The 15,779-nt window shown below is 40.3% G+C and overlaps 1 pseudogene; it reads right to left on the bottom strand.

The window, feature by feature from the left end:
• LOC121655140 overlaps positions 1 to 12,672 on the bottom strand; it is a 35,153-nt pseudogene extending 22,481 nt beyond the window's left edge.
• Positions 12,673 to 15,779: the final 3,107 nt, after the last annotated feature.

Below are 15,779 nucleotides of genomic sequence, written 5' to 3'. Positions count from 1 at the left end.
GAATAAAGCTAATAAAATGGAGTAATAACTCAGTGTGTTAACAGAAGTCAGAGGAAGCACCTTGTGCTGATCACATGAATCTCCTGAATAACATCACACAGCTGTCAGTGTAGCTGCTTCTGTGAACAGCATGTTTGGGATGTCACACTGCAAAAATCTCTTTAGTTCAGTGTTTACTGTTGGAGCCTGGATTGGCCCTGATAAGAGCGATGACAATCAGCCTCTCTTTCAGCACGTCCAGGCAAATCTAATTAAAGTCAGAGCCATGCTGTCACAGTTATCTCCAAACCTACACTGAGGCTTCTCATTAAAATATTAGGCAAAATCCTTCTAGCTAAAAAACTAGCACATTCCCTGATGTTGCCTGATGCACTTAGGCCCTTTAAAGTCTGCCAAGAAGCTTACACACAGAGAGCATCTGCAGAAGATGGAGCTCTGCTTGCTAGCAAACAGTCTAAATTAGGACAAATGACGGGAGGGAACTTCCTTTGAATTAAAGTTTTGTGCAACCTTTAAACATATAAAATACCAAGAACACATATTTATATACGAACTGTAAATTGACGGAAGGACTGAACATGACAGTAAGAGGGTATTTTTCACTGGTAAGCAAAAAGATGTCTACAGGCAAACACACGATTTAACGCATTAGTTATTCAAAATAAAAATGTCATGTAATATGCGATTATATGAGCTTCCAGCAAGGAGCTACCAGGACATTGCAATTGAAAAACATTTGTATATGTTAATTTAAAATTAGAAACTGTGCTTTCCTCTGTCAAGTACCGGTGTGAGTAACTTTGAAGGTTCTGCTGTGACTACTCCAAAAATGTACCATCTTCTTCTCCATCATAAGCAGGATGAGGCTCCTCACTAATTATGACAATTTCTTTAGTTTATTAACTTAAAAATACTCACTGGCTGGTTACTAACATAAAACACAGGGTAGTTACTGTAGTTTTTACAGCTGAAGGGTTAATCCGTGCTCATTCTATTTTTTCGCTTGCATTTCACTGTAAATCAGAAACAAGAAACTTTAAAAATTGTACAGAAACAATGTTTTGATTTTATCAACTGAGATCAAATCAGCTTGTTTTAAATGTGTATTATTAGCAAGACATGCTTGTTCTTTTTGCTTTATAATGTCATGACTCGGTGTCAATACAGATGTCTAACTAATCTGAAACAGTGTTTCTCACTCACGTTTCCTTTTTCACAAAAGATACTGATAGAAGAGCATAGATTTTATAGTTTCTGTTTTACTGTAGTCTCAAAGTTTTAATCCTCAGAACTACCATCATGGCCTCATACCTATGAGTGAAACAATATTACACTACATGACAGCACCTGGGTCCAACTGGACTCAAAGCAGTCTGACTATCACTTAATTATGACGTCCCATCTTGTTTGAATTCTTGCTTGTGTTGTTCTTACTCTCAAATGTAAGTCGCTTGGATAAAAGTGTCTGCTAAATGCTGTAGAATAGAATAGAATAGAATAGAATAGAATATTAAAATCAATATTTTGTGGTGATAGACATGACTAGTGCTTTTTTTTTAACTGTTTATTCATTGGGATATTTTTAGTAAATGAAAATGCAATGTGAAATATGAAGTACTGACAAGAATAAAAAGAACTGGATGGAAGTTGAACTCTTTCAGCTTTCAACTGATTATCACTCTTTCTGGAACAGCTTCATAAAATGCTTGAAGACTGCACTCCTATCTGCAGTCATCTTCAAATCCACTACATGAATGCAGAATCTGCTGTGAGACATTTTGGCAAAATGTAGTTCCACTTTTAGCGTTCAATGCTTGAATCAGTTTACAGCATGAATTCACGGATCATGGCACAGACAGCAGTCTTATCATTTCATGTTGTTTGGGAGCATTCTGTTTGATATCAGTGTACAGCATTAAACTGCAGGACATAGTTCTGCAGCTATTGAGTGTATGTTGCGTGTAAAGGGCAGAAAAATAAATGTTTTATAATAATTTGCCATCACTGAATGCAGGCTTCTTCACAAAAGTACAAAAGTGAATTAGCAATTATCCAGTTTCTGCATCAGGTATATACACAGACTGCCATTAGATTTACTGAAAAGTCTGAAAGAAAAGTCAGAGCTGTAGTTCTTTTTGCTGACTTATTAAACTTTCTTACCTGTTAGTAGCTGTTTGTTCAGGTTGGCACGGTCGACAGACAAGATGTACTGAAAGCAGAACAATTTGTAATTTGCCACAACTTCTCAATCAGAACTGTGAGTGTATTAATTTAAAACCGGGACAGGAAGGTTCTGGGGTTCAAATTCTCTCCCTATGTTTATGATGTGAAATGTTACGCAACTTTATTAATATTTTTGTTTTACTAAACATTGAAGGACCCCCTAATGAGATTAAGAGCCTCAGCACAATGATTTTAAGACAAGTCATCACATAGAAAACCCCTTTTAAAAATGTAATCCCAACCTCTGTTTAGCTTAACCACCAGATAATTTATGTGACAGTTGGACTGCAGAAAACCCAGACTTGCTGTCAAACACATACAAGGTCTAGCAAACAGCAGAATGAATATTTTATCTGAAGACAGTGTTTGTATGCATGATGCAATTCTTACAGCATGTTTGCTTACAGACAGATACTTGTAACATAGATGTAATCTTCCCCCCCCCCCCAGCAACAAATAATGTAGAAAGAAATATGGTCAATGCTGTTGATTAGCAATCATTGACAACATTTATAGCAATCAGCTGGTTTTTACAGTGTTATGTCAGAATTTAAATGTACTTTTTTGTTCATAATCTGTGTTATCAAGACTGGTTGGCTTTGTTTTAGAAACAATACAGAAACTTGAAGAATTACACAAAATGTCTGTAGCTTGAAGCAAGAAAATGGCTGCAGTTCTGCAGCTGGCAGGGAGAGTAAATGTCACAAAGAGAAAGTTACCTGGCCTTTCTTGCCATAAGGGATTGGGACTGTTTCCACTCAGTGAATGGATCATTCTTGCATGCATTGGGATTCCCAGAGAGACAATCTGAGACAAAAATAGATCATTATAAATATTAAAACAGACAGGTACAGTCATTTAGAATATATCTGTATAATATGGTTTGCAGTGGTACATTAGTGTGTTTGCTGCAAAAAAGGTGAAAAGAAGACATCACGCTACAGACAGGCAGTAAGCGCTGTGATTGCTCATTACTGCTTTTATGCATCTGGCCTTGAGACCATTGATGCAAACCTGGCAAAGCAGGCCTTATTTTCTCATGCTGAAAAGTCATGCAAGTGTGAAGAAAAGGGCTGATGCAGAGCCCCAAGGCCTGCATATTAAACCCAGGGCAGCAAATGTGGAATAACTGCTGACCTAACTTGTAAAATAATTTAACTTGGGCTGGAACCAAAGAAAGCAGGGTGGTGGATTCCCTAAGGCATGGTCATGTAGTTAGATTTTGTTGTTAGAAACCAGCTAGACAAAATGCTTTCATATGACTTTATCTATATTTGCTGTAACTAACTTTAAACAATACCAGGAAAAATGGATGATCTACAATTTCTATCCACATGCATTATTCAGCACAACAAACAAGCTAGACAGGACAATGCCTCTCTGGTCTAGCTTATCTAATCTCCACCTTATTAACAGTAAATCCATTCAATCTGCAAACCTTCTCCTCAATTCCAACATGTTTTAGAGCTTGTCGGCCTCGGTGAGACAAGGCCAGGTTGTTGCTTCTCCCCTTCACAATTTTGGCTTTCCGGATATCTGCCCGATAAAACACACACAATTAATTTTTGGTCTGGAGAGATTTACGTTAAAAGTTTTATATGCTATTCAGGAATATTGCAGTTGACAAGTGAGTCCATTTCTCAAAGACAGACATGTCAGCTTTGTTTGGTTTGAAAAGTAGGATCTGAAAAGAGCTTTGAATACTACCTTCCCTGCTTTCAAAGACCTCCACATCAAAGCCTCTTTTGGCAAAGAAACAAGCGTTAAGTGATCCAACCTATGAATTAAAGAGAAACACAATCAAAATTACCACATTCACATAGCCATACTAATATTTAGTGGTTGCACAATAATAATATAATAATAATAAATTTGATCTCTTGGCGCCTTTCAACACCCAAGGTCACCGTACACAAAAGGAAAAATAAATAAAAAGTAAATAAAATTAAATTACATTAGAGTTAAAAGCAGATAAAGGACATTGATATAAAAATGACACAAACAGTCAGTTTACATGGGTTATAGGGAGTATGCCAGTTTAAACAGGTGGGTTTTGAGTGCAGATGTGAATGATGGCAGAGAGTTGATGTTCCGAATCTCGGATGGGAGTGAGTTCCAGAGCTGTCGCTCTGCTCCCCATGGTAGAGAGACGGGCCGGGGGAACAGTAAGGTGAACGGAGGAGGACCTGAGAGCACGGGAGGGAGTGGCAATATGGAGGAGATCAGACAAATAAGGAGAGGCCAGGCTGTGAATACCTTTGAAAGTGAGGACCAGTAACTTATAGTTGATTCTGTATTTTATTGGGAGCCAGTGGAGTTGTTGAAGTACAGGGGAGATATGTTTAAAGGAAGAGTTCTGGAGAAGCTGCAGTTTTAGAAGGGATTTATTGGGAAGACCGAACAGGAGTGAGTTACAGTAGTCAATGCGGGATGTGACAAGACTATGGATAAGGATTGCGACAGCATGCGGAGTGAGTGATGAGCGCAGACGATTGATATTACGAAGGTGGAAGTAGGCTGACCGAGTAATGCTATTGATGTGGGCTCGAAATGATAGGGTGCTGTCGAGAATGACGCCGAGACTCTTGACCTGAGGGGAGGGGAAAATGGCAGAACTGTCAATGTTGATGGAGATGGTTAGAGTGGAGGGCATGCCGACAAGTAGAACTTCAGTTATACTGCTGTTGAGTTTGAGAAAATTGGAGGAGAACCATGCTTTGATTTCCTGAGATTTTTCCGACTGTAGGAACCTTTTGCAGTTCCTATAACCTTTTCAAGAACCAGGCCGTTTTCTCGTGCATTCCGACATATAGGAACTAGGGACCAAAGCCCTTAGTTCCTATAACCATTTTAGCTCCTGCTCCAAGGCAGGGTCTAAACGGGGTTCTATAGGAACCCTCATGATGTAGGTGTTTCGTGACTGGTAGCTACGCCCCTTGCCAGATTTCCGCATTTTGTGTCCCCGCCCCATTTAAAAACACGGTTGCACCTACGGACAAAAACAACAACAGAGCAAGCGATAAACGGACCGACGAGGAGGTCGAAGCTCTTCTGACCGTCTACGCCACAGAGGATTTTCAGAGAGGTTTTGAAGGTTCGCAGTGAAATATAAAAATATTCCTGACAATCAGCTCTCAGTCAGAGAACGCGGGCATAACGCAAAGCAGCGCACGTAGAAAACTCACACAAGACTACAAATAAATTAAGGACCACGACAACCGGAGTGGGACGAACTGAAAAAACAGTAAATTTGACAGCTTGTACCACTGTACTCGGCCAACGCCGCAGCAAAGGACCCCTGCGTGCGGCAGGAAAAGCCAGTGGGATATGCAGAGCATATACACACATGTAAATAGTTCTTTTTGCTCTGCTGTATTCACTATAAAAACATAAATGACTTTGTAAAGAGTCTGAAGTATTCAGTTTCTGTCTGTTAGATGTGCTTTGGCCACATCTATAAAATATTGGCTAATAAAAATATTGAGTAGTTATTAACTTATCACAGCTATGAAATATTAAATAATCCATCTTTGGCCGCTACATTTTAAGTCTTATCCCTGGGTGTAAATTACATTAGTTTATCAACTTTATAATATGCGCCATATCACAGAACGAAGTTTATCATGTTTAACCAAGTTCTGACACAAATTACACACCTGTAAACATTTCACCACCCCTTTTTATATTTTTACCTTCATATACGTTAAATCTGTGTGACTATGTCCTCATAATTCTAAACCATAACTCAGTCACAACCAACCCTTCAGTGACGGATTACTCCTTCACCTTTCTACTGATGATTCCATAAAACACACAAAGCTTAATAGCAGGTGATGAGATCTTTATTTTGCACATAACACAAAAAAAAAAAAATGAAAAAAAAAAAAAAAAATGAAATGATGCATTTTCTATGGAACATTTTCTCTTTAATGTATACATGTATGTTCTGTCTGTCGAACTTCCAGAACATGATGCTTATTATAAAAATGTGTGTTGTGATTGGCTGGAAGGCAGGAGGAAGAGCATCAAGGCTGTTCTCCATCTCCTTCAGTATCTGCAGCAGGTGGTTCTGTCAATCTTCTCCAGTGCAACTTCAGGCGGCCACAGATGTATTGAAATGTCTCCCTGGACATACAGAAATTCTCTATCCACTGCTCATCGGTAAAATTGAGAACAACCTTTTCCCACTAGTTATCAGCTTTGCTCCGGACCAGTGAGGAGTTCAATGAGCTGCAGCAACGTCTGAAACGCAGAACACAAGTTACAATAAACCCGCCGTCTGAAATATTTACTTATTGTAATCTGCTCAACACAGACAGTAGAAAACCATCTGAAATGATTACTCATAAGACAAGTATACAATCGGCACATGTTTAATAAGTTAAACTTACACGTCGTCTCCTTTGTCTGCAGCGTATCTCCTGCCACTGGATTCTTCATCTTCTGACTTTCAGGAGTCTTCCAGCCTCGACGTAAGACGCCTGGTTGTATCGTCCATCAGTAACATCTCCATCAAGCAGAGCATGAACACTACGATCTTTTCGTTCTCCATATTAGCTTGCCGTGTTGTTTTGTTTTTAGCGGGTTGTTTTGTTGTTATGTGGCGCTAAAGCCACACGTCACTGTCGCAGACATATGCTTCACATCGGTCCCGCTACCGCCCCCAACTCATGTGCAAATGCAACATGAAACAGTTCCCCTGGAGAAGGGCCATTCTTAGAACTAGGACAGATATTAGAACTGCGTTCTTAGAACTTCTCTGTCGGAATGCGCCTCTGGAGACAGTCAGAGATAGAGTAAGGTGGAAGGGAGGAGTATGGTTTGGAGAAGATGTAGAGCTGGGTGTCATCTGCATAGGAATGGAAGTTGATATTATATTTACGGAAAATATAGTCAAGGGGGAGAAGATAAGTGATGAACAGAAGGGGGCCCAAGACTGATCCCTAGGGTACACCGGCCGAGACAGGGAGTGACTCTGAAGTGTGGGTCTTGAGTTGAATAAACTGTGTGCGGTTGGGGAGATACGAGGAGAACCAAGTGAGAGGAGTATGAGAAACACCAAGGGTTGCCAGTCTATTTAGGAGGATGCTGTGTGAAATGGTGTCGAATGCTGCACTGAGGTCTAAGAGGATGAGGATTGTGAGAAGACAGGAGTCAGCTGCAGGTTGCTGGTGATTTTTAACAGAGCAGATTCTGTGCTGTGAAAAGGACGGAAGCCAGACTGGAATTGTTCGTAAAGGTTATTATTAGTGAGGTGTTTGTGGAGTTGAGAGGCGACAATCTTTTCGAGAATTTTGGAGAGGAAGGGAAGATTAGAAATGGGGCGAAGGTTATTGAAGTCAGACGGATGAGCACCAGGTTTTTTGATGATCGGAGTGACAGCAGCAGTCTTGAAGGATAGTGGAACATATCCGGTGTTGAGGGAGGAATGAATGATGGCAGTGATGTGAGGAACCAGTGAAGGGAGACGTGCTTTGACTAGGACTGTAGGGAGAGGGTCGACCAGGCAGGTGGAAGGTTTGGATTTCTGAATCAGTTCAGAAATATCAGATGGGGATGGAAGAGTGAAATCTGAGAACGGGTGAGGGATAGAAAGAAATGGAGGTAGAGGGTCTGCGATGGAAACAGCAGCTCCTCCAGTGGCAAGCTGTTGATGGATATTTGAGATTTTTGAGGTAAAGAAGGACAAAAGGGAATTGTTGTCAGCTGAGTAAAGATGAGGAGGGAATGTGTCCAGAGGTTTTGTGATATTATTGAACAGTGAAAAGAGAGATTTAGAATTTCCTTCATTAGAACAGATTAAACCTGAATAGTATGTGGATTTTGCTGAAGCAATACAGTCCTTATGTAGAAGAATGTGGCTATTGTACATGTTCTTATGAATGGTGAGTCCAGTTTTCTTGGCAAGGCGTTCAAAGGTGTCCTTTGGCTTTAAGTTGGCGCAGGGCGGGAGTGAACCATGGAGCAGAGCGGGAGAAGGAAACGCATCTGTGTTTCAGTGGAGCAAAGATGTTAAGAAGGTTGTTTAGGTTATCACTGTAGTGAGAAACTAAATTATCAGGAGTGGAAAAATTGCAAGCAGTGGGGAGGTTATTTATGGCAGAAAACAGTGTGTTGAGATTGATATCCTTGAGTTTCCTGAAGGAAATGAAACGGGGAGGGTGGGTTTTTATAAAGAGACACACTTATTTTGAAGGAGATTAATTTATGATCAGAGAAGGGAATGTGATGGGCTACAGAATCAGTAGGAATTACACCAGAGCAGCAAACCAAGTCCAGAATATGATTTTTGGATTGAGTAGAAAAATGTATGTATTGTTGTAGTCCAAAACTGTTTAGACAGGATGCAAAGTCTCTGGAAAGAGGATTATTGTCCTTGTCCATATGAATGTTGAAGTCACCAAGTATTATCAGATTTGGAGAGAGTGAAGATAGATGGGCCAGAAGAGCCGCAATGTCATTCAAAAAGTCCTTATTGGGTTTAGGTGGTCTGTACACAATACATAGAATAATGGGAGTTGAACCAGAGTTGTGAGGCCATGTTTTCAAATGAATTAAGCGCCAGAGCCTCAAGTGGCTTTACTTTCCACTGCTGGCGGTGAATCATCGCGAGACCACCGCCCGCCTCCGCCCTACCGGAGCCTCGAGGTTTACACATGTAAACAAACTCAGGAAGAGTGGATGAGTTGAGATGAATAAAGTCATTGAGCTGTTGCCACGTTTCAGTTAAACAGAGAAAATCCAACTTACAGTCCGAGATTAGATCACGAGGCTGAACTTAGCTTCCGAGTCGCTCAGCCTCCGAGTCGCGCAGCCTCCGAGTCGCGCAGCCTCCGATTCTCTAGTTAAGGGAAATTTTAAGGGACCCTTAACCCTTCGTTTTATTGATACTCAATACAGTCAAACCTGTCTTAGATTATTCTACAGAGTCTACAGAATCTGAAAAACATAGTTTGTGATTTGTGAAACCTTTCTCTGATTTGTGAAAATGCAATAAAGGCAGATTTCACTGATTTTTCTGCCGTTTTTACCCATAAGACCTGGTCCAGATGTTATAATATCACACTGAGTCAGGTCAAACCTGTCCTAGATTATTCTACAGAGTCTACAGAATCTGAAAAACACAGGTGAATCTGATTTAAGAAACCTTTATTGGATCGTTTTTACACAAGCCCACACCTGACCATGTCATTCCTTATTGCCATCTCCATGGCCTCCATTTCACTAGAAAAAGAAATCATATTTTTTGACAGAGATTTTGGGCTATTTTTTTAAAGGACATTTAAATGTTTCACTAACCTCTCATCCAATTGTCCATGATCAACCTCTGCGTCTTTTGTTGTCATGTTCCTTATTTCTTCCAAGGCCTTTACTGTCACCTTTGTTACAGGTATCATATCCCAATTATGCATCCATATTATTGTCAATGTTATTATGCTCATACCTCTACATTTCAAAAGGCACCTATTGACTTACCTCTGGCAACATCACAACAAGGATGTATTTAAGCTTGTCATAGGACAGCATGGTGGAGACTTCATCTGAGATTTTTTCACAGTTATGAAGGAAGCCTGTCAGGTACTTAACTATCCTGTCCAACTGTTGGTCATCGAACAATATTGGAACCCACTTTTTGTTCATCACATAACGCTTTATCATTATGCGATCACTATGACCATGTCACCTCCAGCAAGCAAACAGTACAGTTAAGTTTGAGTACATTTATTTTTCAAATCACAAACTATGTTTTTCAGATTCTGTAGACTCTGTAGAATAATCTAGGACAGGTTTGACCTTACTCAGTGTGATATTATAACATCTGGACCAGGTCTTATGAGTAAAAACGGCAGAAAAATCAGTGAAATCTGCCTTTATTGCATTTTCACAAATCAGAGAAAGGTTTCACAAATCACAAACTATGTTTTTCAGATTCTGTAGACTCTGTAGAATAATCTAAGACAGGTTTGACGGCATTGAGTATCAACAAAACAGAGGGTTAAGGGTCCCTTAAAATTTCCCTTAACAAGCGACTCGGGGTCGCCCTGGGGTCTCATTTATAAAACTGTGCGTAGGATTCTTACTAAAAGTGTACTTACGCCCAAAACCGGAAGTTGGCGTACGCCATAAAATATTCTGAATTATAAAACCGTGCGTACGCACAGGTGCAAGCAATTTCCCCTTTATAAATCACACTCGTCCTTGAAGTTTGCGCAGATGAATTTGGCTCATGCTCCGCCCACTACACACCCACTTTCCACCATAAATGGTCAATGCAAAGTACCTCAGCGTGTATTAAAATGAGCCAGCTGATCCATGTTGTGATCCATGAACAATGGCAACCGCAGGGAAGCGAACCAAAAAACGCAACTTCACAGAGGCAGAAATCGATGCATTAGTGAGTGAGGTGGAGAGTCGAAAAATTATTTTGTTTGGTAGCCACAGTAGTGGCGTGACAAATAAGAGTAAGTGTCGTGAGTGGCAACACATAGTTACCTCAGTTAACTCTGTGAGCGGGACAGAGCGGACCATGGCGAGATCAAAAAGAAACCATCAATGAACTGAAGGAAATCAGAACAACACTGCATAATTTGTGTGACATTATGTTCGACATTTCAAACACATTAAAAGAGCTTGTGAAAAAGTGAACCTTATTGTCTGCTTAATCGCTGCATGACCTCCTCACGGAGCCGTGCCCCGTGTTGGAACTCCCTGTGTCTGGGAGGGGGCTGTGGGTGAGGGTCGGCATTCCGAGGAGGGGGGAGGCCAGGAGGTAGTTGGATGCCGTGCCTCAGTGCCAGGTTGTGCAGCACGCCACACGCCCTCACGATCCTGCGCACCTTTTGGGGATGGTACAATAATCTACCCCCTGACGCATCCAGACACCGCCACCGGCATTTTAAAAGGCCGATGGCGCGCTCTACAGTTGAGCGCGCACGGGAGTGAGCGGTATTGAACAGGGTCTCCTCTGCGCTCTGGGGGTTTGGGAAGGGGGTCAGGAGCCAGCGCCGGAGGGGGTAGCCACTGTCCCCTGCATTTCAATGAAACAGTGCATCAGTGGTCTGCATCTGGCTAAGCTGGTTGTCAATATAAAGTTATTGTCTTACCAAGAAGCCAGCCATCACGTACAGCGCCTGCCTGCAGTCTCTTCTCTACACTGCTTTGCGCTAGGATGTAAGAGTCATGTGTAGAGCCAGGCCATCGTGCAACTACATTTGTCAACATCATGTTGGATTGACATATGACTTGAACATTGATAGTATGCACATGCTTCCTATTGACATACATGAATTCATCGACATATGGGGCCCTTATAGCAATATGAGTGCAGTCAATTGCGCCGATTACATTAGGAAAACCGGACATTGCTGCAAATTGCCTTTTAATGTCGGCCTGTTCTCCTGCAATATAGAGAAATTGGATGTGGAAGAGTGTAGCAGGACGCATAGACAGCGGAGACGGGTTATGAACTCTTGCCGGGTTGAAGTCATGCACGCTGACCAGTGAGCCGAAATCACATCTGCGGTCATACAGCCAGAGCGCAAAATTAATTGGAGACATGGTGACAGGACCCCACGCTGCCACAAGAGGACTCTGGATGCAGTGTGTTGTTAATTCCCCACCTCTCCATCTGTGTCGCCAATTCCCCCAGCCTCCAAAACCAGCGTACGCATGGGTCAGAGCTGCCGTGAAAGACCGCACATTTTCACGTCAAGTTTGTTTTTTATAAATCACAACCTTTGCGTGAAAAGAGGCGTACGCCAGTTTCAGGCCCCATTTTGTGCGTACGCAACGGTTATAAATGAGACCCCAGATGACTACTGCGTTTGCGGGGGCATTTCTGCCGTAAGAGGAGGGCCGACGTCCTGAACAGGAATGCCCAATAGGGGGAGAGTTGTACGACGGCTGTAGCAGAACGTTGATGGAACTCCAGCATTGTACTGAAGTCCAAGAAGAAACTGACGATCACACATCAGCAGAGATTCCGAAAGCAGCGAGCCCAGGCATAAAATCAGGAAAAACACAAACCAAAGGGAGAGCAACAGACGAGCAGCCACGTACACCGGCGCCATCTTGCCTACCTCAAATAGCAAATACCACGTATTAAGCTCCAGTGTGAGAACTCATCGCTCTTCAGAACTTTAATCTAAATACTTCTTTCACCAGACTGTGTAAGAATATTGCTTTGTTAAACTAATCCCTGAATAAGAAGCAGGTTGCCATGGCAACTAAACAAAAAAAGAAAAGGGTAATAACATTTGCAGTCATGAGATAAAAAGACATCACGTGGAGTGAATTAATAATTCACTTTAATTTTCTGTTCTTACCAAACCACCGCCTACCACAGCAACTACTTTCTTCTCGGCCCGTCTGCCTCCTGTTTCTTCCATGTTGTTCAGGTTTCTCTGGCGCTCTGACCCTCGCACTGTCCGGTTCAAAGTCAGTTACAGAACAGTTGAGTTAAGATTTAAAAGAGGAGGAGCAGAGTGGATCCTACTGGAATCTCATGAATGTTACTTTCATAATCAGGGACAATAAATAACACAGGGCGTTCTGAGCAGCATTGGATTGTTCACTCTGGTGTCAAAAAGCCAAAACCTCATAACATATGAACATAAAAAGAATGTACTCTTTTGTTTACAGAAAATCTCAACTTTCTTGTTGGATTTTTGCTTATTGATTAGTTTCAAAGTCCCTGAGATTTTCTCAGCAGTTCATTCAAAGCATGTGAGAATCAATGATCATTACATTAAATGTTGTTTGTCATCTTGTGCAGAAGAGCATTAAAAACAGTATCATTTTGCTTGTGGAGAGTAACAGAATGCTCTGATGTTGTATCTATTATCAACAATGTGTGTTTTGCACAATACATGCTTAATTTGTCGAAGGTCTTCATTTTTGCAAAGCTCTTTTAAACTTTTTGCAGTAACTCATTGAAACTTGAAAATGTGCATTTCACAACAGCAGCTTGAGCCTTAAATCTTTAAATTTGCCTCTAATTTTATCTGAAACGATTTTCTGTTTTGTTTTTATTTAATTAAGAGTATTGCTCAATATCTCTATTTTAGTGTAACTAAAGCCACTTTAAAAAACAATTAAAACCAAGTGTTGCTGGGTAACTTCATAAGTGTACATATGGATAAACACAATAAACAAATATCTATTATCTATCATTGTAGCAGATTCCACGGTCAAAGAAATTAATGAACCACTGAGTGATTTAGCCTGAATGAGGTGAAGAAATATTAGGCCATTAAGCATGAAAAAAATTTACTTAAGCAAGAAGTCCTACATTAAGTCAAAAAGCTATTTCCAGTTTGTTTTTGGCTTTATTTCATTTTGAATTGGCTCACTAAGCATTTATGAAGTTTAACAACATAATAAATACGATCCTATGAGGATCCAGAAATTTAGTAAAAGTGAGGAGCTGGAGTAAATATGAAGTCTTTTTTTTTCTTAGCTTTATATTATAGGAAGTTCAAATCTTGAGCTTAAGCTAAATAAAAGCACAATCTGCAGTGAGTAGCCGGTGCTAAGTGTAGCTAATCACATCCTGTGAGTTGGATGAAAACCTTTGTTGGTACTGCTGGGCTCATTTTCAAAGCCTTCCTCAGCTGAATGCGCCCGTGTTGTTTGCACACATTTGTTGCCGGCATCATTGTCAGAAGCTTCTACAATTTCTCTGCTCCTGACCTTCTGTACATCAGCTTTCCTGGAGAAAAGATGTTTCAGGCAGTATGCCATTCACAATCACCAGATTGTTTATTAAAGTAAGCGTTTCTCTCCATTTTAACACATAAATCAGGATATCTGTGTTATACACAAGTATTTAACTAGTGTTATCTGTGGTTAATAGTTGTAAAAAAGGAACAACCTCTTCTGACTTTCAGCTTTGCATATTAGGGCATCACAAACAAATCCTTCCCAGGTAGTTGTAATTCAAAGCAGGCTTTACATATGCAGTATACGTTTAGGATGTGGTTTTAACCATGTAGATCTCACAACAGATCCTGTAACCCAGGGATCACCAAATCCGGTCCTCGAGGGCCAGTGTCCTCTGATTTGGTGATCCCTGCTGTAACCCTTTCAAACAAGCCACACTTGTTCAGTTTTTTTCTAATTGTGCTATCATGAACATTAACAATTAACATGCTAACTGTAGAGTCTGAGATATAGTTTCTTGGGTTTGTTCCAGTTTCTCTGAGTACTTCTTACTTTACAGTACACTGCCATGCACTAGCTTATTACTGCTCAAGTCAAACAGGTTTTGTGCAAGCTGCAAACACTTAAATCTTCTGACCCTTAGCATTTGAACTAAGATTCTGTGTTTTTTTGTTTGTTTGTTTTTTTTGGCTGCTTTCTGACCTTTAAAGCAAGGTGTTATAGATCAAAAACACTAGCAAACAGCATTTCTATCTTAGAGATGACTTACAAATCATAGTATAGGGATCAGAAGTTCTGCCATTGTTCTACTTTGTTATGATGAGATGTTAGCACTTTGTCGTCATCAGGGGTTTTAATCTGTGCTTCAGTGTGGGATTTTACATTTTTTTTTGTTTGTGTGTGTGTGCTTCTTCGTGTTCTTCCACACTGCTTGCAGGAGAAGATAAACTAGAGACTGACTGCCTCTCGCATCCAGTGTCAGCAACGATGGCTGTTTTTGTTTGCCGGCTCAGCCACATTACTCCAACACTAGTCACCAATGTGTCAGTTGCAATCTTAGTTCATTTTTTTTATTTGACAAAAAATATAGAATAATATCTGTTGTAATGTTCAAAGAACATAATGTGGGGAAATACTTAAATGTGAGTTATCATTTGTGGCTGTGATAATTTCTGGTGTATTACAAAATGCATAAAACAACTTGTAGATTATGTGCAAATTATAAGTCATACATTTTACAATAACAGAAAAAAATACAAAAAAAGTTATCACAATGAAAAGCACAGCAAAAACGATAAAATTCCTACCTATATTGTTTTTACACTAGAAGATTGTAGTCTTGGAAAAAAAGGTCCTACCTTGAATTAATGTTTTATGTAACTGTTTTGTTTAATGAGTGGCAACTGGACAAGTTTCGTTTTCATGTTGGTGATGGTGAAGCTGGCAGTAAATGCAGGTCTGCAGTACCTGTCCAAGCCAGATTATTTTCCTGCTAACCAACAAAGAAGCTCTGAAAAAAGCACTTTTATGTTCATGAAATCTGAAACTAAAAACCAAACTAAAAAAAAACTAAAAACGGCTGTTTTATAAAGTTTCATAAATGGTATCAGCCCTAGGACAAGTGTCAACAGAAACAAGCAGCACTGTCCTGCTGCCACAAGGTGGTACCCCAGAGCAGAGCATATGCTGAAGTTTGCTATCTTTTATAGATTTTAAGTTGGTCTATATTTTGTAAAATGATTGGATTTAAAAGTATTAAATGAGCCTTAATTAAATGCCCAAGTTACACTGTGAGTGAAGACACATGCAGGATCAGAAAGTAACAGTAGGTATACTGATTATATTTAGTCCCTATCTGAAATTGTGTGTTCTGTAAGTCAATCTTACAAGCCATG

This window comes from Melanotaenia boesemani, chromosome 16 (genome assembly GCF_017639745.1).
Source record: "Melanotaenia boesemani isolate fMelBoe1 chromosome 16, fMelBoe1.pri, whole genome shotgun sequence".
NCBI classification, from domain to species: Eukaryota; Metazoa; Chordata; class Actinopteri; order Atheriniformes; family Melanotaeniidae; genus Melanotaenia; species Melanotaenia boesemani.
Note: the sequence above shows the minus strand (reverse complement) of the source record. Positions and strands in the feature narration are given on the sequence as shown.